The sequence below is a fragment of the Chiloscyllium plagiosum genome, unplaced genomic scaffold (assembly GCF_037043375.1).
Source record: "Chiloscyllium plagiosum isolate Xiang-an unplaced genomic scaffold, Cpla_swu_hap1 HiC_scaffold_52, whole genome shotgun sequence".
NCBI classification, from domain to species: Eukaryota; Metazoa; Chordata; class Chondrichthyes; order Orectolobiformes; family Hemiscylliidae; genus Chiloscyllium; species Chiloscyllium plagiosum.
The window spans coordinates 27155571-27177455 of record NW_028270190.1 but is presented as its reverse complement, the minus strand read 5'-3'; the positions used below and the strand labels follow the sequence as shown (position 1 = coordinate 27177455).

Here is a 21885-nt window from a genome sequence, read left to right as displayed (position 1 = left end):
CCCTGAAACCGTTCTCATCAATATGTTCTCTAACCTCCTCATGGATCGTGGTGTCTTTCTTCATAACCGGGAAAGAATTAAAATTCCCCAGAATGGGCTGTAATCAGTATTTTATGCAATTATACAGCTAATTGTATGTATTTGACCTGTCCTACCTGTTTCATGTTTTGTTCGAACAAGTGAAGGAAATGAGTTTTCCGGATTGGCCTTTACAAAGGGTGTATTTCTGGGATGCTGTTACACTGGAACAGTGTGAATAGCAGTTAAATCACACGTTATTTTGCGAATGCTCCTTTGTTTGCATTTGAACTGCAGTATAAGTATAAGTTTACAGCCCAGTAGTTTAACCAATCAAATCACATCCGGGACGCAGTATCTGACATATCCAGAGACTGACTCCTTGAAATGTTTTGAGGGGGTTTCATCTGGTTTTTAACAAACGTTTTCAACTCGGCCTTACATTCTCTGAGAATTGAACTAATCCAGTCAAGTCTCCCTAATGCTGCATTCACTTTGTTGTTGTGTCATTTACTTTCAGTTCAATTATCAAACTCGAGAGTGTGGTGCTGGAAAAGTACAGCAGGTCAGGCAGCATCCGAGGAGCAGGAGAGTCGACGTTTCAGGCCTAAGACCTTCATGAGGTCTGAAACATCGATTCGCCTGCTCCTCGGATGCTGCCTGATCTGCTGTACTTTTCCAACACCACGCTCTCCACTCTGAGCTCCAACATCTGCAGTCCTCACCTTCTCCTATTCAGTCATCAAACAGCCTGATTAACAAAGCGTACAATATTTCGAGAACTCTGATACACTTTAACCTCTCACCTCTCCCTGCAGTTGGAAACTAGATTCTGCTCCTGTTCAGCGTGGCACAGTATCTCAGTGGTCAGCACCTCCTGCCTCACAGTGTTCGGGACCCGGGTTCGATTCCAGCCTCAGGTGACTGTGTGGAGTTCGCACGTTCTCCCCGTGTTTGTGTAGGTTTCCTCTGGGTCCTCCGATTTCCTCCCACAATACAAAGATTTGCAGCTTAGGTGAATCAGCCATGCTAAATTGTCCATCGTGTCCAGGGATGTGCAGGCGAGCTGGATTAACCACGGGAAATCAGGATTGCCGGGAAATGCTGGGGGGAATGGGTCTGGGTGGGATCCTTTTCGGAGGGTCAGTGTGAACTGGGATGGACCAAATGACGTGCTTCCACACCATAGAGATTCTGTGAAAATAAGCGTTGAAGAAATGGCTTAGAAAATGGTGACCTAATCTGAGCTCAGTTTTTCTTGATCTGGCAAACAGACAATAATTTCTAAGTAGGATTGCTGGGACAGTGTCAGTTCACTGTTTGCTACACACACTGATATAACCTCACTGTCTCATCTTCGTACTTGTATCTGAAAGTGCTGCTAACTTCTGGGAGAAATATTTCAGGGTTGAAACTTTATTGCTGGAACAGCACAGCAGGTCAGGCAGCATCCAGGGAACAGGAGATTCGACGTTTCGGGCACAGGCCCTTCTTCAGGAATGAGCAGAGAGTGTTCAGCAGGAGAAGATAAAAGGTAGGGAGGAGGGACTTGGAGGAGGGGAGTTGGAAATGTGATAGGTGGAAAGAGGTCAAGGTGAGGGTGATAGGTCGGAGTAGGATGGAGGCGGAGAGGTCAAGAAGAAGACTGCAGGTCAGGAAGGCGGTGCCGGGCTGGAAGGATCCGGCTGAGACAAGGTGGGGGGAGGGGGGATGAAGAAACTGGTGAAGTCCAAGTTCATCCCCTGCGGTTGGAGGGTTCCCAGTCGGAAGATAAGACGCTCCTCCTCCGACCGTCGGGTTGTTGTGGTTTGGCGGTGGATGAGTCCAATGACCTGCATATCCTCGGTGGAGTGGGAGGGGGAGTTGAAATGCTGTGCCACAGGTTGGTTGGGTTGGTTCGTCCGGGTGGCCCAGAGGTGCTCTCTGAATCGCTCCGCAAGTAGGCGGCCTGTCTCCCCAATATAGAGGAGGCCACACCGGCTGCAGCGGATGCAGTAGATGATGTGGGTGGAGGTGCAGGTGAATCTGTGGCGGATATGGAAGTTTCCCTTGGGGCCTTGGAGAGAAGTGAGGGGGGAGGTGTGGGCGCAAGTGTTGCACCTCCTGCGGTTGCAAGGGAAGGTGCCGGGAGTGGTGGTTGGGTCGGTGGGGGGTGTGGATCTGACAAGGGAGTCGCGGAGGGAGTGGTCTCTACGGAAAGCTGATAGGGGAGGGGAGGGAAATATATCCTTGGTGCTGGGGTCTGTTTGGAGGTGGCGGAAGTGACGGCGGATGATGCGCTGTACATGGAGATTGGTGGGGTGGTAGGTGAGGACCAGTGGGGTTCTGTCCTGGTGGCGGTTGGAGGGGCGGGGCTCAAGGGCGGAGGAGCGGGAAGTGGAGGAGATGCGGTGGAGGGCACCGTCGACCACGTCGGGGGGGAAATTGCGGTCCTTGAAGAAGGAGTCCATCTGTGTTGTACGTATTTTGAACTGGTCCTCCTGGGAGCAGATGCGGCGGAGACGAAGGAATTGGGAGAATGGGATGGCGTTTTTACAGGGGGCAGGATGGGAGGAGGTGTAGTCCAGGTAGCTGTGGGAGTCGGTAGGTTTGTAGTAGATGTCTGTGTTGATTCGGTCGCCTGAGATAGAAACAGAAAGGTCAAGGAAGGGGAGGGAGGAGTCCGAGACTGTCCAGGTGAATTTGAGGTCGGGGTGGAAGGTGTTACTGTAGTGGATGAACTGTTCAACCTCCTCGTGGGAGCACGAGGTAGCGCCGATACAGTCATCAATGTAGCGAAGAAAAAGATGGGGGGTGGGGCCAGTGTAGTTGCGGAAGATGGATTGTTCCACATACCCTACGAAGACGCAGGCATAGCTGGGGCCCATGCGGGTGCCCATGGCTACTCCTTTTGTTTGGAGAAAGTGGGAGGATTGGAAAGAAAAGTTGTTCAGGGTGAGGACCAGTTCGGTCAGTCGAAGGAGGGTGTCGGTGGAAGGGTACTGGGTGGTACGGCGGGAAAGGAAGAAGCGGAGTGCTTTGAGTCCTTCGTGATGGGGGATGGAGGTGTACAGGGACTGGATGTCCATGGTGAAGATGAGGCGTTGGGGACCGGGGAAGCGGAAATCCTGGAGGAGGTGGAGGGCGTGGGTGGTGTCACGAACGTAGGTGGGGAGTTCTTGGACTAATGGGGACAGGACCGTGTCGAGGTATGCCGAGATGAGTTCGGTTGGGCAGGAGCAGGCTGAGACGATGGGTCGTCCGGGGCAGTCAGGTTTGTGGATTTTGGGCAGGAGGTAGAAACGGGCGGTGCGGGGTTGTGGGACTATGAGGTTGGAGGCGGTGGATGGGAGGTCCCCTGAGGTGATGAGGTTATGGACGGTCTGGGAGATGATGGTTTGGTGGTGGGGGGTGGGGTCATGGTCAAGGGGACGGTAGGAGGAGGTATCTGCGAGCTGGCGTTTGGCCTCAGCGGTGTAAAGGTCAGTGCGCCAAACTACTACTGCGCCTCCCTTGTCAGCTGGTTTGATGGTGAGGTTGGGGTTGGAACGGAGGGAGTGGAGGGCTGCGCGTTCCGAGGGTGAGAGGTTGGAGTGGGTGGGGGGAGTGTGGGAGTTCAGGTAGCGGTTAATATCGCGGCGGCAGTTTGCTATGAAGAGGTCGAGGGCAGGTAGGAGGCCAGCACGGGGTGTCCAGGTGGACGGGGTGTGTTGGAGGTGGGAGAAGGGGTCGTCAGAGGGTGGGCGAGAGTCTTGATTGAAGAAGAAGGCACGGAGGCGAAGGCGGCGGAAGAATTGTTCGGTGTCACTCCGTGTATTGGAAATATTTCAGGCCTGCGTGATTCCACCAGACCGCAGAAATGTTCAAAATCTAACAGGCGTTCGACAAATTAAAAGGAAGGTGAGTGGATGAAGGAGGGTGGAGTAGAAAATGGTCCCATAAAACAACACTGGGGGAAACATTAATGCAGCACAGCTCACAATTCCTCTGCATCCAAATAAACAGGTTCTCAATAAATCCCTTTTCGAGCAATGGCTACCCAAATGATAAGGAAAATTTGTAAATATGAGGAGCATGCAATTTGTAAATGCTCTCAACGGGCTGTGTCACAGGGTATTCATATCAGACAGGGAACGGTTATTCTAAAAGTCACGGTTATCATTTGAATGTGATGAATTGAACGAAAACCACCCATTGTGCAGCTCCAATGATTGGAGAAGTTAAACTGCTGGGCCCTCCTCGGTCCAGTCAATAACTGAGCAGCTCAGACATTTCTCTGGAAATCCCAAGGGATTTCTCTGGAAAGCTGTGACTCCGGCTCACCTGTCCATCCTCCAATCCTCAGATGCAATGTGGCAGCCTCTCGAATTGAGAATGTTGGATATTTCACAAACGGTTTTGTCGATGTGCAGGCACTGAGATGGAGACCTCGGTGTCTTTCCTGGTGAAGCAGCTGAGTTTGAATCTGCTAAATCGACTGTTTAAAGAGATACAATGGGAACAATTATTCCCCAGCCCTCTGTGAACCTGCAGCTGGTTATCCCACCACATACTGTGAGGAAGTGCATTCCACACCAGCTCCTGCCTTGTAATATCATTCTGTCTGTGCACGGGGAGAGACACAAGGGAGTTTCTGGAAAATACCTCCTTTTTGTAAACCAGCAGTGTAGGTGCAGAAAAAGTAATGTGCCTAAGATAATACAGACTGGGAGATTGTTCAGGAGCATGAAGAGAAGTCAAGATAAAACACACTTCTTAAAAATAAAAGATGAATAATTAAACTCCCACCTCGAAAATGAGCAGAACTGATCATTCTGCTTTTCTACTGAACCGCTCACTTCCCTGAATCCCAGCCTGCGTGCTGTACATGAGCTGCTGAGAGTCTCTCCTCTGAGGGAGAAAGGTCACACTCTCTGGAAACACACGGTCTGAATCTTCCTGTGTTGGCTCATACCAAAGGCTGCGCAAAATAACCCATCTGTCCTTCCCTGGGTTGGAACGTTCCAGAAAAACCCTCTCTTCTTGCTGTGAGAGACCGAGATTTAGAACAAGTCACATGGTTTCCCTCCAGGCAAGACTCCAGCCCTGTCGTGGTCCCTAGTTATTCACATTCTCCTTTAGGGCAATGTCCATCCCAACACAGGTCAGATTTTTATTATCTATAATTTTTAAAAAGATCATTTTGGACACTTCATAGCAGCATTAACTTCACCTTCCCGATGGCCCCTAAGCCACTTAGCTGGGAATACCTTCAGTGACCCATTCTTCCCTGCTCTCTTGGTAAGAGAATTCCACAGCCCCACAACCCTGCATGGGAAGGAATTGAGGTAGTATGGGCTGAGGTTCGAACAGGAAAGGAGAGGTCACCCAGCTGGGAGTTTTCTATAGCCCTCCAAATAGTTCCAGAAATGTAGAGGAAAGGACAGCAAAGATGATTCTGGATAGGAGCAAGAGTAATAGGGTAGTTTTTATGGGTAACTTTAACTTTCCAAATATTGACTGGAAATACAATAGTTCGAGTACTTTAGATGGGTCAGTTTTTGTCCAATGCATGCAGGATGGTTTCCTGATACAGTATATAGAGAAACCAACAAGGGGCAAAGCCATATTGGCTTTGGTACGAGGTAATGAACCAGACCAGGTGTTAGATTTGGCGGTAGGTGAGCACTTTGTTGATAGTGACCACAATTTGGCTATGTTTGGTTTAGCAATGGAAAGGGATAGGTATATAACGCAGGGCAAGAGAAATTGCTGGGTAAAAGGCAATGATGATGTAATTAGGTAACAGTTAGGATGCATAGGATGGGAAAGGAAACTGTAGAGGATGGTCACAATTGAAATGTGTAGCTTATTCAAGGAACAGCTATTGCGTGCCCTTGATAAGTATGCACCTGTCAGACAGGGAGGAAGTAGTTGAGTGAGGGATCCGTGGATTAAAAGAGAAATTGAATCTCTTTTCAAGAGGAAGGAGAAGGCTTATGTTTTGGATGAGACGTGATGGCTCAGTTGGGGCACTTCAGAGTGACAAATTAGCCAGGAATGAACTGAAGAGAGAGCTAAGAAGGGCCAGGAAGGAACAAGAGAAGTCGTTGGCAGCTAGGATCAAAGGAATCCTTAAGACCTTCTATAGGTATATCAGGAATGAAAGAATGACCAGAGAACGATTCGGTGCATAGTCGTGGGAAGTTGTGCGTGAAGTCCGAGGAGATAAGGGAAGCGCTAAATGAATATTTTTTGTCAGTAATCACACTGGAAAAAGACAATGGTGTCGAGGAGAATACTGAGGCGAGACTAGACAGGATTGAGGTTCACAAGGAGGATGCCTTTGCAATTCTGGAGTGTGTGAAAATGGATAAGTCTCGGTCGGCTGTGATTTATCCGAGGATTCTCTGGGAAGCCTGGGAGGAGACTGCCGAGTCCATGGCTTTGATCTTTATGTCGTCATCGTCTACAGGAATAGTGCCAGAAGACTGCAGAATGGCTAATGTTGCTCCCTTGTTCAAGATGGAGAGTTGAGACAACCCTGGTAATTGAAGACCATTGAGCCTTACGTCGTCTGTGGGTAAAATTTTGGAGAAGAGATAGGATTTATAATAATTGACAGAGAAATACATTGTTTAGGGATAGTCAACATGATATTGTGAAGGGTAGGTCATGCCTCACAAATCTTATTGAGTTCGATGAGGTGGTGACCAGACAGGTGGATGAGGGCAAAGCGGTTAATGTGGTGAATATGGATTTCAGTCAGGCGTTTGATAAGGTTCCCTACGGTAGGCTATTGCACAAAAGACGGAGGCATGGGATTGAGGGTGGTTTAATGGATAGGATCAGAAATTGGCGAGTTGAAAGAAGATGGTGGTTGAGGGGAAATCTTCATCCTGGAGTTGAGTTACTAGTGGGGTTCTGCAAGGATTTGTTTTGGGGCCACTGTTGTTTGCCATTTTTTAAAAATTCCCTTGATGAGCGCGGAGGTTGGGTTAGTAAATTTGCCGGTGAGACTAAGGTTATTATTGGAGCTGTGGACACTCCTGAAGGAACTTGCTGGTTACAGAGAGACATAGATAAGATGCAGAATTGGGCTGAGAGGTGGGAAATGGGGTTTAATGTGGAAAAGTGTGAAGTGATTCACTTTGGAAGGAGTAACAGAAATAAAGAGTACTGGGCTAATGGTGAGAATCTAGGTAGCGTAGAAGAACAGAAAGATCTCGGTCTCCATGAACATAGACCCCTGAAAGTTGCCACACAGATTGATAGGGTTGTTAAGATGACAAACGGTGTGTTCGCTTTTGTTGGTCGAGGGATCGAGTTTCAGAGCCACAAGATCATGCTGCAGCGGTACGAAACTCTGGTGCGGCCGCATTTGGGAGTATTGTGGACAGATCTGATCACTGCATTATAGGAAGGATGTGGAAGCTTTGCAAAGTTTGCAGAGATTTACTGGCATGTTGCCAGGTATGCAGGGCAGGCGTTATAAGTAATGGCTGATGAAATTGAGGTTTTTGTTAGAGAGAAGAATATCGAGAGGTGACTTAATTGAGGCATTTACGATAATCAGAAGGTTAGATGGGATGGACAAGGGGAGCCTTTCTCTCAGAAGGTGATGGCCAGCACGAGTGGATGTAGCTCTAAACTGAGGGATGATAGATGTAAGACAGATGCCAGAGGTAGTTTCTTTGCTCAGGGAGTAGCATGGGCGTGGTGTGCACTGCCTGCAACAGTAGTAGACTTGCCAATTTTAAGGGCATTTAACTGGTCTTTGGATAAACATATGGATGAAAATACAATAGTGTAGGATAGATGGGCTCTGCACCATTTTCACAGGTCAGTGCAACATCGAGGGATATCGGGCCTGAACTGCGCTAGAATATTCTATGAATTTTCACTCTTCCCAGTCTTTGATGGGAGACTCCTTACTCTGAAGTGTGCCCCCTGGTTCTTGTTTCTCCCACTGGGGACACAGCCTCTCAGCATCACCCCTTTCTCATCCTCACAGAATCCTAGGATGTTCAATCAGGGCACATGCTATTCTGCAACTCTCCAGTCAAAACACAGAATGTGCTGGACTCATCCCCACAAGGGAACCCTCAACAGTCTGACACTGAGCGTGACCTCATTGACACACCTCCCAGAAAGTATGAAAGTAAGCAGTCTCACAGTGAGTCTGGCCTCAACTACACATTCTCAGTAACTGTACGGTTAATGTAAACGGTCTGTCAGTGACCGTGGCCTCATCGACACACCCGCCAGTTCATATACCGCGATTGTAAACAGTCTCACAGTGACTCTGACCTGATCTATAGACCATCCAGCAACTCCGTGATGACAGCAAACAATCTCACACTGACCCTGCTCCCAACTCCCAGTAACCATGCAGTCACAGCAAACAGTCTCATAGAGAGCCTGTGCATATCTACACACCCCCCAGTGACCATCCTGTCACTGCAAACAGTCTCATTCAGAGCCTGTCATAAGTCATAGAGATGTACAGCATGGAAAAAAGACCCTTTGATCCAACCCATACATGCCGACCAGATATTCCAACGTAATCGAGTCCCACCTGCCAGCACCCGACCCACATGCCTCAAACCATTCCTATTCATATCACCATCCAAATGCCTCTGAAATGTTGCAATTGTATCGGCCTTTACCACTTCCCCTGGAAGCTCATTCCAGACACGTACCACCCTCTGTGTGAAAAGGTTGCCATGTAGGTCTCTTTTATATCTTTCCCCTCTCACCCTAAACCTATGCCCTCTAGTTCTGGACTCCCCGACCACAGGGAAAAAGACTTTCCCTATTTAAACTATCCATGCCCCTTATAATTTTGTAAACCTCTATAAGGTCATCCCTCACCCTCCGACGCTCCAAGGAAAACAGCCCCAGCCTATTCAGCCTCTCCCTATACCTCAAATCCTCCAACCCTGGCAACATCCTTGTAAATCTTTTTTGAACCCTTTCAAGTTACACTACATCTACCCGATAGGAAGGAGACCAGAATTGCACACAATATTCCAACAGTGGCCCAACCAATGTCCTGTACAGCCGCAACATGACCTCCCAACCCCTGTACTCAACACTCTGACCAATAAGGGAAAGCATACCAAACGCCTTCTTGAAATGACAAAAAGTAGAGGACCTAGCACTGATCCTTGTGGCACTCCACTGGTCGCAGGGCTCTAGTCTGAAAAACAACCCTCCACCACCACCCTCTGTCTTCTACTTTTGAGCCAGTTCTGTATCCAAATGGCTCGTTCTCCCTGTATTCTATGAGGTCTAACCTTGCTAATCAATCTCCCATGGGGAACCTTGTCGAACGCCTAACTGAAGTCCACATAGATCACATCTATCGCACTGCCCTCTTCAATCCTCTTTGTTACTTCCTCAAAAAACTCAATCAAACTTGTGAGGCATGATTTCCCACACATAAGGCCATGTTGACTATCCCTAAGCAGTCCTTGCCTTTCCAAATATATGGACATGATGTCCCTCAGGATTCTCTCCAACATCTTACCAACACCAACGTCTGGCTTACTGGTCTATAGTTCCCTGGTTTGTCCTTACCACTCTTCTTAAACAGTGGCACCATGTTAGCCAACCTCCAGTCTTCTGGCACCTCACCTGTGGCTAACGATGATACAAATATCTCAGCAAGAGGCCAGCAATCACTTCCCTTGCTTCCCACCGAGTTCTAAGGTACACCTGATCAGGTCCTGGAGAGTTATCCACATTTACCCATTTAAAGACATCCAGCACTTCCTCCTGTTTAATATGGACATTCTGCAAATGTCACCATTTATTTCCCTACAGTCTCCATCTTCCATATCCTTTTCCACAATAAATACTGAGGCAAAATATTCATTTAGTATCTCCTCCATTTTCTGTGGCTCCACACAAAGGCCGCTTTGCTGATCTTTGAGGGGCCCTATTCTCTCTGTGACAGTAAAGGATTTTACAACAAAGAATATTCTGTTCAAGTAAACAAACAAAACATTGGAAATGACTTGAATCAAAAACCAAAAACGCTCTCTTACACGCACAAAATTATACCTACGGGAATCACTGGGAGGGTCTGATAACTGAGCGAACCCCAATTTCCCTTCAGCAGGAAGACCTGAGATAGTGGTCTTCCCCACTGCATCGTGGCAGCAAGTTCTAGTCCATCCCTCAGCAAATGAAGTTAAACAGACAGATAGAAGCATAAAAAAGAGTCACCAACCTGAACCATCTCTACTCTGAACCAGTTAATGACTCTGCCCTTGAGTCCTCAACTTATGTCACTGTCCCTGTTGGGCCTCTCCTTTTGATACAGCCAGGCATTTACATCTTACAAAACAATCATTGTGGCAAAATGAACCGCAACATGTCCATCCATCTCTTAGGTCAACAGGGATAGAATGCAAAGTGTAAAAACAATTTGATTCCATTTGCATGTTCCTTTGCTTGAAATTAATTTAATGCCAATGCACCGGTGTCTTGTTCCAAACTCTGCTCACGGTGAGACATTTATTCAGCAAACATCAACTCAATGTGTGTGTTTAATGAAATTACTTCCACTTGTGTTTTTAACGAGGTAAATAGTTTTTCATGCAATACTTACTGTCACAAGCAGCACTTCATCTGAGGAAATACTTTTATGTTGATCTCTCCACTGACAGCATACCCTTCCCTCATAAACTCAGCGATAATGAGCACTTTACTCAAAGACACAACTCAGCTGACATCTGGTAAGTGGACAACCTGACAGTGAAGCATTGCCTCCCCACTGCTGCTGAAAAAGTGACAGTCTTCATCCTCTGTAGTCTTTAGATCAGACTGGTGCTGGAAAAGCACAGCAGGTCAGGCAGCATCCAATGAGCATGAAAATCGACGTTTCGGACAAAATCCCTTCATCAGGAATAGAGGCAGGAAGCCTCCAAGGTGGAGCGATAAAGTGGCGGGGGGGGGAGGCTGGGGAGAAGGTAGAAAAGAGTACAATAGGTGAATGGGGGTGGGGATGAAGGCGATAGGTCAGAGAGGAAGGTGGGGTAAGGTAGCAAAGAGTGCAATAGGTGAATGGGGTGGGAATGGAGGCGATAGGTCAGAGGGGAGTGTGGAGCGGATAGGTGGGAAGGGAGATTGACAGGTAGGACAGGTCATGAGGACACTGCTGAGCTGGAAGGTTGGAACTGGGGTAAGGTGGGGGAATCTGTAGTCTGCTTTGTTAGCAATTAAATCAAAGATTGTAACTGTTTCATCATTTGAAACAAATTTAAGTTCCAATCATGAGCAAAAGCTCAACAAAATTTAATCATGCAATCCAGGGGAAGGTAAAGATTGTTGATAATTAATGAAAGTAGTGTATAAAGCTGATGTTGGGTGGGATGGGTGTCTTGTGGTGCAGTGGGAATGAACAGGTTGGTTTATAAATGCTGGTGTTAAACCCCAGGCCTGGGGATTCAGAACACATTTTTAAATTCAGTACAGTTGGACGATAAAAATTCATTAAGAAAGAAAACAACATGAAATTAAACCAGTGATAGAGATGAAATTGTTTGAAAAAGCTTTCTACAGAAAAAGCAAAAGCTGATCAGAAAAGACAAATATGTACCAGTGTGGCAGCGAAAGATCATGATCACTGCAACCAATATTATGAGTATTCCGAATGTTGATCTTCAGATTCTAGGATTATATTAATTTCCCAGTACTACTTCTGTTCACTAATGAACAATTCATCGATCTGCTCATTTTCACTAAGACATTGCTTCTCTTCTATTATTGAGAATGGAGTGATTGTTCCTGTCTGAAGACAGACCCAAAATATCATCCTTATTTCTCTGTTATTCATACCGTCACAATTGCAGGTTTCCTTGCCTCTGCCAGTTGTCGGTGCATATCTGTCTTTTATGATTACCTTTTAGTTTATCTTGAGAAAGCTGTTAAAACACTTGTTTTTGTCTCTCACTAGCTTATTTTCATGTTGTTTCTCTCCTCTTAATGCATTATTTTGATTAAACGTGCTTTACTGAATTCGAAAGTGTTCTGAATCCCCAGAAGCAGGGTTTAACGTCAGCTTTTTAGAAAAACTAACCTTTTTTTCCAATCAACCTCTTCGGAGATGTTAACACACACCTCTGGAGCACGGGTTGGGACACTTCCACTGTACCACAATTCGCTCCTCCCACCCAACATCAGCTTTATACACGTCTTCCTTTAATTAACAACAATTTTTACCTTCCCCTGGATTCCATGATCAGATCGTGTTGAGCTATTGCTCATGACTGGAACTTAAGTTTGTTACAAATGATGCAACAGTTAAAGTCTTTGATTTAAATGCAAGCAAACCAGACGACAGAGTATACAGACTGTCACATTATCAGGAGCAGTGGGGAGGAAATGCTTCACTGTCAGGTTGTCCACTTGCAAGATGTCAGCTGCTTTTTGTCTTTGAGTAAAGTGCACCTTATCGCTGATATTGTGAGGGAAGGTAATGCTTCCAGTGGAGTGATCAGCATGAAAGTATTTCCTCAGATGAAGTCCATGCTTCTGACAGCAGCATTGCACACAAAACCCTATTTCCGTCATTAAATAAAAGAGTAGACTTTATTTAATGAAACACTCACATTGAATTGTTGGATGCTGCATAAATGTCTCGCCTCGAGAAGAGTCTGGAACCAGTCACGAGAATGTCGTCATCAAATGGGTCCGAAGCAACGGAACATGCAAATAGAATCTAATTGCTTTTACACTTTGCATACTGTCCCTATTGACTGAAGAGATGGATGAATGTGCTGTGGTTCATTTGGCCAAGAGAGTGTTTTGCAAGTTGTACTAAATTGGAGGAAGGCAAATTTTGATGGTATTTGGCAAGAATATTCAAAAGTTGATTGGTAGCAGTTACTCGCAGGTGAAGGAACAGCTAAAAATGGGAAGCTGCCAAACATGAGATAATCAGAATACAGAACCAAGATGAAATACAGGGCTGGTAGGTGTTAGGTGGGGTACAAATTCCCATTAGACACCTTGGACTAAAACACTCCAGACTTGGACATGGGTTTGTGGAATTCACATTTAAACGAAGAGTCACTGAGTTCTCTGGCTAAGACAGAGTAGGCAATAAGCAAGCCGAGGGGCAGCAGTCTGGAACAAGGGTAAGATAAAGGAAGGCCTCCACAAATGTCTCAGCTAAAAGACAGTGAAGGAGCAAGTGAGGGCTGCAGATCCTTGCGATCAGAGTCGAAATGTTAGGTGCTGGAAAAGCACAGCAGTTCAGGCAAGATCCGAGAAACAGGAGAGTCGAAGTTTCGGCCATATGCCCATCATCAGGAATATGGGACGGCGGGAAGGGAGCTGAAAAATAAACGGGGTGTTTGGTGGCGAGGCTGGGGGTGGTATCTGGGAAGGTGATAGGTAGATGCAGGTGGAGGAGAGGGTGTTAGGTCGGAGTGGAGGGTGCAGTGCATAGTTGGGAAGGAAGATGGACAGATAGGACACCTCAAGAAGACGGTTCCAAGTTGTAGGGTTGGTTCTGGGGTGAGGTTGGGTGGAAGGGCGATGAGGAGACTGGTGAATTCAATGTTGATGCCATGTGGTCGGAGGGTCCTAAGTTGGAAGATAAGGCGTTCTTCTTCCAGACGTTGAGACACTTGGATTTGGTAGTGGAGGAGACTCAAGACCTGCATGTTCATAGCGGAGTGGGAGGGGCAGTTGAAGTGTTCAGTCACAGGGCATTGGGTTTGTTTCGTGCGTGTGTACCAGCGATGTTCCCTGAAATGATCTGCGTGTTAGTGTCCTATCTCCCAATGTCGAGGAGACCACATCAGGTGCAACGGACACAATAGACGAGTTGTTCAGATGCGCAGGAAAATCTCGGTCAGATATGGAAGGATCCTTTCGGACCTTGGTCAGAGGTGAGGGAGAGGTGTGGGTGCAGGTTTTACACCTCTTGCGGTCAGAAGGAAACGTGCCGGGAGTATAGTGTGGATTGGTGGGAAGTGTGGACTTAACCATGGAGTCACAGAGGGAACAATATCTGCTTCCAAATCCGCTCTGTGACTCTCTGGTGATATCCACGCCACCCCCCCCCCCCCCCCCCACACCCCACCATCACCCTGCAGCTTCCCCTGCCACCGCACGAAGTGTAAAACATGCACCCACACTTCCCTGCTCACCTCTGGCCAAGGCCCCAAAGCAACCTACCACATCTGGCAGAGATTTTCCTGCACATCCAACCACCTAATATACTGTGTCTGTTGCTCTTGATGGTATCCTTTCTCCATTGAGGAGACAGGACACTAACTTGAGGAAAGTTTCAGGGAAAATCCCTGGGACACACGCACCAAACAACCCCACTGCCCTGTGGCCAAGTCCTGGTCCTCCTCCACTGCTAAATCCAAGACCCCGACGTCTGGAAGCAGAACACTTCATCTTCTACCTTACGACCCTCCAACCACATGGCATCAACATCAACTTCACTAGTTTCCTCATTTGCCCTCCACCCCACATCATCCCTGATCCAACCCTTCAACTCAGCACCACCCTCCTGAACTGTCCTACATGTTCATCTTTCTTCCCACCTTTCACTCCACCCTTTGCTCCGACCTATCACCATCATCACCCCGCCATTATCTACCAATCACCTTTCCAGCTACCTTCACACAACCCCACTCTCACCCTCCTATTTATCTCTCAGCACCCTTCCCCCAGCCCCCTATTCCTGATGAAGGGATTATGCCTGAAATATCGACTCTCCTGCTCTTCGGATGCTGCCTGACTTGCTGTGCCTTCCCAGCACCACACTCTTCAAGACAATAAGCACCAGCCTGAAGAGCAAACAACAGAGACATTCTGCAGCTTGCAAAATTACACAACCATACAACTTTTAATCATTTGCTTGGATGCAGAGATACTGAGTACTCCACGCTTTTGTACGACATGCAAATCTGTTTGTCTTAAATGGGAAGGCCATCAAACTATCCGCAACATCTTAACATACACACATCGAAGAGAAATAATGGACATTTAAAACTATGGTCCACCCACTGACTTTAATTGGAGAACCATTCACACTCATCGAATACTCAGGAAGCTCATTCAGCTCCGAGAGGAGTGACAATAGCTCAATGATCCAATCCAGATTTGGCGGGAGATTGGGGAAACCTCCAGCCAGTATAACTGGGGAACCCTGATCTCTGGGGTTTGTTGAGTAAGTGGTCTGACCAGCATCAAGGAAATCGGCTACAGCCAGTCACAGACTCAGGAAAAGGAGAGCGAGCAATCTTCACATCCACAACCCTCAATGTACTGGTGAGATGTGACTGGAGAGCCGAGAGACCATCTGGGGGTAGTGCCAGGGACATCCACCACTCTCCAAACCAACATAAGCCACTCTGGGGATGGGAAGAAGGTAATCGAGACCCTCTGTCCCAGCTCAGTATGAGAGGGGAGAAATGGTGGGCTTCAGGGCTGACGGTGTAGGGCAGGGCCCAGGGAAAGGAAACCCGAGAGGACCCCAGGATTCGTGTTTATTCTCTCTCTCTCTTTTCCCCTGTCACCCAGTAATTAACAGCTCTCTGTAAGTCAAAATCCACTGTACCAAGTTAGAGCCTTAAGGGTGAACTTGGGAGTTAACAGCTGTGAGACAAGTCTCAATTCACTTGATGCCTCGCACTGGTTGTTCTGAATATTTATTTTCTTGTCAATGTTTTAATATAATCGGAGTTTCCTTCTGCCTCTGAAGCATCTCCCTCCTGTGTTTTTCACCACACCACATCTCAGCACATAAGCCCAGTGTCAGAACCAAGGAGCTACTGGATAATAAACTGACCCTCTCTCCCTGCATAGGTGCAGGGAGTGCTGGGGGACTGGAGAAGCTAAAGTTTTAGTCATGTTAAAGAAGGCAACATACGTCAGGAATAGACAGCAGGGATTGTGTGTATCCCTTGAGAGTATAAAGGCAGTACAAGTACATTTAAGAGGGAATTCTGGAGGGCCAAAAGGGGACATGGGATAACTTTGGCAATAGGGTTTAAGAGAATGCAAAGGAATTTTACAAATACATTGAGAAGATAGAGGTAATGAGAGAGAGAATAGGGCCACTCTAAGATCAGTCTATGTGTAGAATTGCAGGAGGTGGGGAGATAATAAATGAATATTTTGCCTCAGTGTTCACTTTGGAAAAGGATATGAAAAACTAGAGATTTGGAAAAATAAATGGCAACATCTTGAATAATGTCCACATGACAGATGGAGACGGTACTGGATGTTTTAAATCACGGAAACGATGATGAAAACCCGGGACGTGATCAGTTGTACCCTAGAACTCTATGGGAAGCTGTGAAGTAATTTCTGGGCAATTTGCTGAGATATTTGTATTGTCGATAGCCATAGATGAGGTGGCGGAAGACTGGAGGTTGGCTAACGTGGATGGGAAAGACTGGAAGGAAAACCAAGGGGAACTATAAACCACTGAGTCTGATATCAGTAGTGGAAAGGTTATTGGAGTGAATCCTGATGGACAGCACTTACATGCATTGGGAAACGCAAGGACTGGTTCGGGATAGGCAATATGGCGCTGTGCATGGGAATTCGTGTCGCACTGACTTGGTCTTTTGAAGAATTTTTGAAGAGGATTGAAGAAAGCAGAGTGGTGGTCGTGAGCTATATGGACTTCAATAAGGCACTTGACAAGGTTCCTCATGGTAGATTGTTTAACAAGGTTGGATAACGTGAAATAATGGGTGAACTAGTCACTTTGATGTAGAATTGGCTGAACGAGAAGAGACAGAGGGTGTTAGTGGATCGGTCTGGAGGTCTATAAACAGCGGTGTCCCACAAGGATCGGTTATGGGTCCAATGTGCTTTCTCAGTTATATAAATGACTTGGATGTGAACATAGGAGGCACAGTTACTAAGTCGCAGATTTCACCAAAATTGGAGGTGCAGAGGATAGCGAAGAAGCTTACCTCAGATTACAACAGGAGCTTGATCAGATGGACCAATGGGCTGAGGAATGGCAGATGGAGTTTAATTTAGAAAAATGTAAGGTGCTGCACTTTGGGAAGGCAAATCAAAGCAGGATTTAGACAGTGTAGGGTAAGGTCCTGGGAGGTGTTACTGACCATAGAGACTTTGGAGTGCAAGTTCATAGTTCCTTAATAGTGGCGTTGCAGGTACTCGGGATAGTGAAGAAGCCATTGGTATGCCTTCCTTTGTTGGCCAGAAAATTGAGTAAGGGAGGTGGGTGTTGTGCTGCGGATGTATCGGACATAGGTTAGACTATGTTTGGAATACTGTGTTCATTTCTGGTCTTCCTGCTGTAGGAAGGATGTCATGCAACTTGAAAGCATTCAGAAAAGATTTCCAAGGACGTTTCCAGGGTTGGAGTGTTTGAGCTATTGGGAGAGGCAGAATTGCATGGGGCTTTTTTCCCTGGAGTATCGGAGGCTGAAGGATGACCTTACAGATGTTTATAAAATTATGGGGGGAGTGGATAGGGTGAAGAGCTAAAGACTTTTCCCCGATGTTGGGGGAATTCCAGAACTCCTCATTATGGAAAGGTTTCTAAAATGTCTGGCCTGAAAATCAACTTCCAGCTGACATGTTTAATGTTTGGATCTTGCTGAGAGAGAGAGAGAGAGACAATCTGTGGGATCTTGCTGTGCCATCTCTAAAAATGTCTTGCTCTTTCTTTTAATTGATCCATCTCTGTTATCCCAGGGAATTAATATTCACTATGAAAATCCAAAGATAGAGAGAGTTTGGGGCAAGGTCAACATGAACAAGAGCATCCTCCAAGAGGGCACACAGTCCTGAGGCCTATTCCATAGTCCGCACTCCGTGGGGCCCCACCTCAGTTGTGTCTCTTTATTTCCCCAAAGAGTGGGTGCCTCTGTTGGACCCTTTTTTTAACAGGCCTCTGGTTAACTAGGTCCTGTAAGATTGTGGCCTTGTCATTTTAATACAGGTTTGAAGCCTGGGGTTAAAGGAAAAAGGGCTTTGAATTTGACACAACCTTGTAAACACCCCAAGTCCCCACCCCCAGCAAGTGTCTGAGAGACAGGACATTCCAAAGAGGAAATTGAAACCCTAAATGTCGACTTGTCTCTGAAAGACTTTTTATAATGTCAGAGTAATAATGTGTGAATTTTCACAATGACATTGGGAGTGTGAGAGAGAGAGACTTGTAAACGTGAGAGAGGCAGGAGAAAGGGAGGGAGAGGCATTTGAGATTGTGAAATAGCAGTTATGTCAGTGCCTGTATTTGCAACAAATATTGAACTTTTAAACAGCTGCCATCAGAAAAATGGAGCTGATCTTGCTGCTGACATGTTGCTGCCTGTGAGATCGTGCTGTGCTCTGACAGCCTGTGGCAATGCGATCGAAGCAACAACTGTTCTGATAAACCCATAGCTTTAAGTCTACCTGATGGATCTGGGATTGAAATTCCCGAACTTTTTTCATAATTTGATCGAACTTGGGTTTGCTGAGGGATGTTATGTATGAAGGAATGACCGCTTGCTGTGTAATTTGTTTGAAAATCTCCTCCCGTTTCCAGTTCCAATCATCTCTTTCTCTCCCACTCTCTGCACCCACCCGTTTCAGGAATTGCTGTTTTGAAGCAACGACAGGATAAGAAATCCTTCCCTTGGACAAACCTTTCCTCCAGAGGGGATGGGCGGAATCGGCCTGTATGTCCTTGGGAGAGTGGGAGGGGGAGGTGAAGTGTTCAGCCACAGGTCAGTGGGGTTTGTTTGGTGCTTGTGTCCCAGAGATGTTCCCTGAAACAATCTGCGAGACGGTGTCCGTTCTCCGAATGTAGCAGGAACCACATCGGGTGAACGGACACAATAGATGAGGTGTTTGGATGCGCAGAAAAATCTCAGCCGGATGTGGAACGATCCTTTGAGGCCTTGGTCGGACGTGAGCGGGAGGTGTGGGCGCAGGCTTTAACCTCTTGCGGAGGCGGGGAAGGTACCAGGAGAGGAGTATGTGTTGGAGGGGAGTGTGGACTTAAAATCAGTGAGTCACGGAGGGAACAGTCTCTGCAGACTGCTTCCACATTCTCTCCATGACTCCCTGGTGAGGTCCACGTCCCCACCAATCCCCTCCTCCACTCCTGGCACCTTGCCCTGTCACCGAACAAAGTGTAAAACCTGCAACCACACCTCCATGTTCAAGGATCCTTTCCCATCTGGCAGAGATTTTCCTGCACATCCACCCACCTCATCTACTGTCTGTTGATCTTGCTGGTGTCTCCTCTACATTGTGGACGCAGGACGCTAACTTGAGGAATGTTTCAGTGAACATCTCTTGGACACACGCACCAAACAACCCCAACGCCCTGCAGCTGAGCACATCAATTCCCCCTAACACTCCGCCAAAGACATGCAAGTACTCGGCCACCTCCACGACCAAATCCAAGCCACCCGATGTCTGGAGGAAAAAAAACAGTTTTAGAAGATACTTTTAGAAAATAATGACAGAAAGAGTTGGCGCAGGCTTGGAAGGTGGAAGTGCCAGTTCCTGTGCTGTGTTGTTCTGTGTTCTCGAATCCAAGGCCTGAGCAATCTGCAGCTCCATGAGTTTGCTCCATAATTTGTCCACAGTGTGAATGTCAATATCCCTTCCACAGTAGGAGAGAGAGGGAGAGCTATTTGAGATTGTGAAACAGCAGTAATGTTAGATTCTGGCATTAGAGCAAATAATTAACACTTGATCAGCATTGCAGAGGAGAAAAGAATCAGATGATGTGGCTACTGCTACATGCTTCCATATGGGATCTTGCTGTGCATCAACTGACACCAGGCTACCTTTAGAGGCAGTGAGTCTTCTCATCAGCTAAAACTTCATAGTGTAAAGAATTCAAAATTGTCTGGTCTGAAAATTCAACTTTCATCTGACATGTTTAACGTTTGGATGTTACTAGGAGAGGAATTCGCATGGAATCTTCCTGTGCCATCTCTCTGAGCGTTTTTTCTTTCTCCGTCCTTTAATTGACCCTGTCTCTTTTATCCCAGGGAATTATTATTCGCTTGGAACATCCAAAGAGAGAGAGATAGTTTGGGACAAGGTGAACTTTGAACAAGAGCATCCTGCAAGTTTGGCACACAGTCCTGAGGCCTATTCCACAGGCCGCACGCTGTGGGACCCCACCTCAGTTGTGTCTTTTTATTCACCAAAGACTGGTTTAATCTCCTGGACCCTGTTTTTTTAACAGGCCTCTGGTTACCTGGGTCCTGTCAGATTGATGCCTGTCATTTTAAAACAGGTTTGAAGCCTGGGGTTAAAGTAACCAAGGTCTTCGGATTTGACACAAACTTGTTAACCCCCATGTCCCCACCCGCAGCGGGTGTCTGAGAGACAGAACTTCCCAAAGAGGAAATTAAAACCCTAAATTTCAAACTGTCTCTTAAAGACTTTTTCTAAAGTAATGATGTGTGAATGTTCAAATTGACAGTGGAAGTGAGAATGAGACTTCTGAACGAGATAGAGGAAGGAGAAAGAGAGAGAGGGAAGGAGGGAGAGGCATTTGAAATTGTGAAATAACAGTTATGTCAGTGCGTGTAGTTGCAACAAATATTGAACTTTTAAGCAGCCCCTATCAGAAATATCGAGCTAATCTTGCTGCTAACATGTTGCTGCCTGTGAGATCCTGCTGTGCTCTGATACTGTTTTGATAAACTAAACCTTTTAAGGCTGCCCAATGGTTCTTGGATTGAAATCCCCAAACTTTTCTCCCAATTTGATCATACTTGGGTTTGCTGAGGGGTTTTTATGTGAAGGAATGACATCTTGCTGTGTAATTTGTTTGAAAATCACCGCCCCCCCCCCCCCCCCCCGCTTTTCCAGTTCCTATAATCTTTTTCTCTCTCACTCTCACCACGCACCCTTTGCAGGAATTGCTATTTTGAGACTATGACAGGACAGGAAATCCTTCCCTTCGCTAGAAGCTTCCTCGAGAGGGGAGGGGCGGACATCAGCCTGAGGCCTATTCGACAGGCTAAACCCCATGGTGCCGTGTGAGTTGTGTCTATTTGTTACCCCGACGTTTGATTTCCTCTGGGATACCCTGGATTTTTAAGGGTCTCTGGTTAACTGAGATTGATTGTGGCTCTGCCATTTTAAAGCAAGTTTTAAGCCTGAGGTTAAAATAACCAGGGCCTTGGGATTTGACACAACCATGTTAAGTGTCTGACACACAGGAGGAAATTAAAACCCTGAATGTGAAATTCTCCTCAAAGGCTTGGTGTAATGTCAGAATAATATGTGATGTGTGGGCCGGGATGGACGAGATACGGATAAAGACAGAGAGAGAGAAGGATAGAGAGAGAGAGAGAGTTATATCTGGGAGTCACACTGACTCCAGGAAAATCCCAAGAGGGAACCTCAGCAGCTATCCCCACGGTTCGGCCAGTTTTGTGTTTGGTGGTAGATTTAGGGACAGAGAATCTTCGAGGCTCCTGAGGGGTCAATGGTTAATATTTTCAAACTGCACTGAAATACATTACAAAGCTTTAAAAAGCCTGAAAAGGAAACAGGGAATGATCAAGCTTTCCTGTGCTAGAATTAACATGACAATGTTGAGGGAAATCCAACGAAGTTCATGTCCTGACACTAACATCTCAATGGGACAGACAGCTGTGTGGGAGGGGACTGAGAGACATTGCAATGTATCCTGCACACTGGGGTGGAGACAGTGAACCCCTCACGGAGAATAAATCTTCAGTAGAATATGACAAAGTAATTCTCAACGCATGTAAATTCTCTCCCTGTCGTCAGATACAGCAGCTGCCTCTGGTTGAGATTTTCTGTGTGGGGGGAGACAGAGAGAGAGAGAGATGCAGACAGAGAGAGAGAGATACAGATAGAGGTAAATGGAATTATACGTGTGTGTAGAGAGAGAGGGTTAAA

The 21885-nt window shown here is 46.6% G+C and overlaps 1 long non-coding RNA gene across 2 annotated transcripts in view; it reads right to left on the bottom strand.

The window, feature by feature from the left end:
• Positions 1-855: 855 nt before the first annotated feature.
• LOC148134893 (uncharacterized) overlaps positions 856-21885 on the bottom strand; it is a 50650-nt gene continuing 29620 nt past the window's right edge. The window contains exons 2-3 of one of the 2 annotated variants that reach the window (XR_015755638.1): positions 4321-4474; positions 856-1212 (exon numbers count right to left, since the gene is read on the bottom strand). This is a non-coding gene — a long non-coding RNA (uncharacterized LOC148134893). Of the gene's footprint in view, positions 1213-4320; positions 4475-5530; positions 6554-21885 lie in introns of those variants that run through there. The other variant, XR_015755639.1, reaches the window with a different exon arrangement.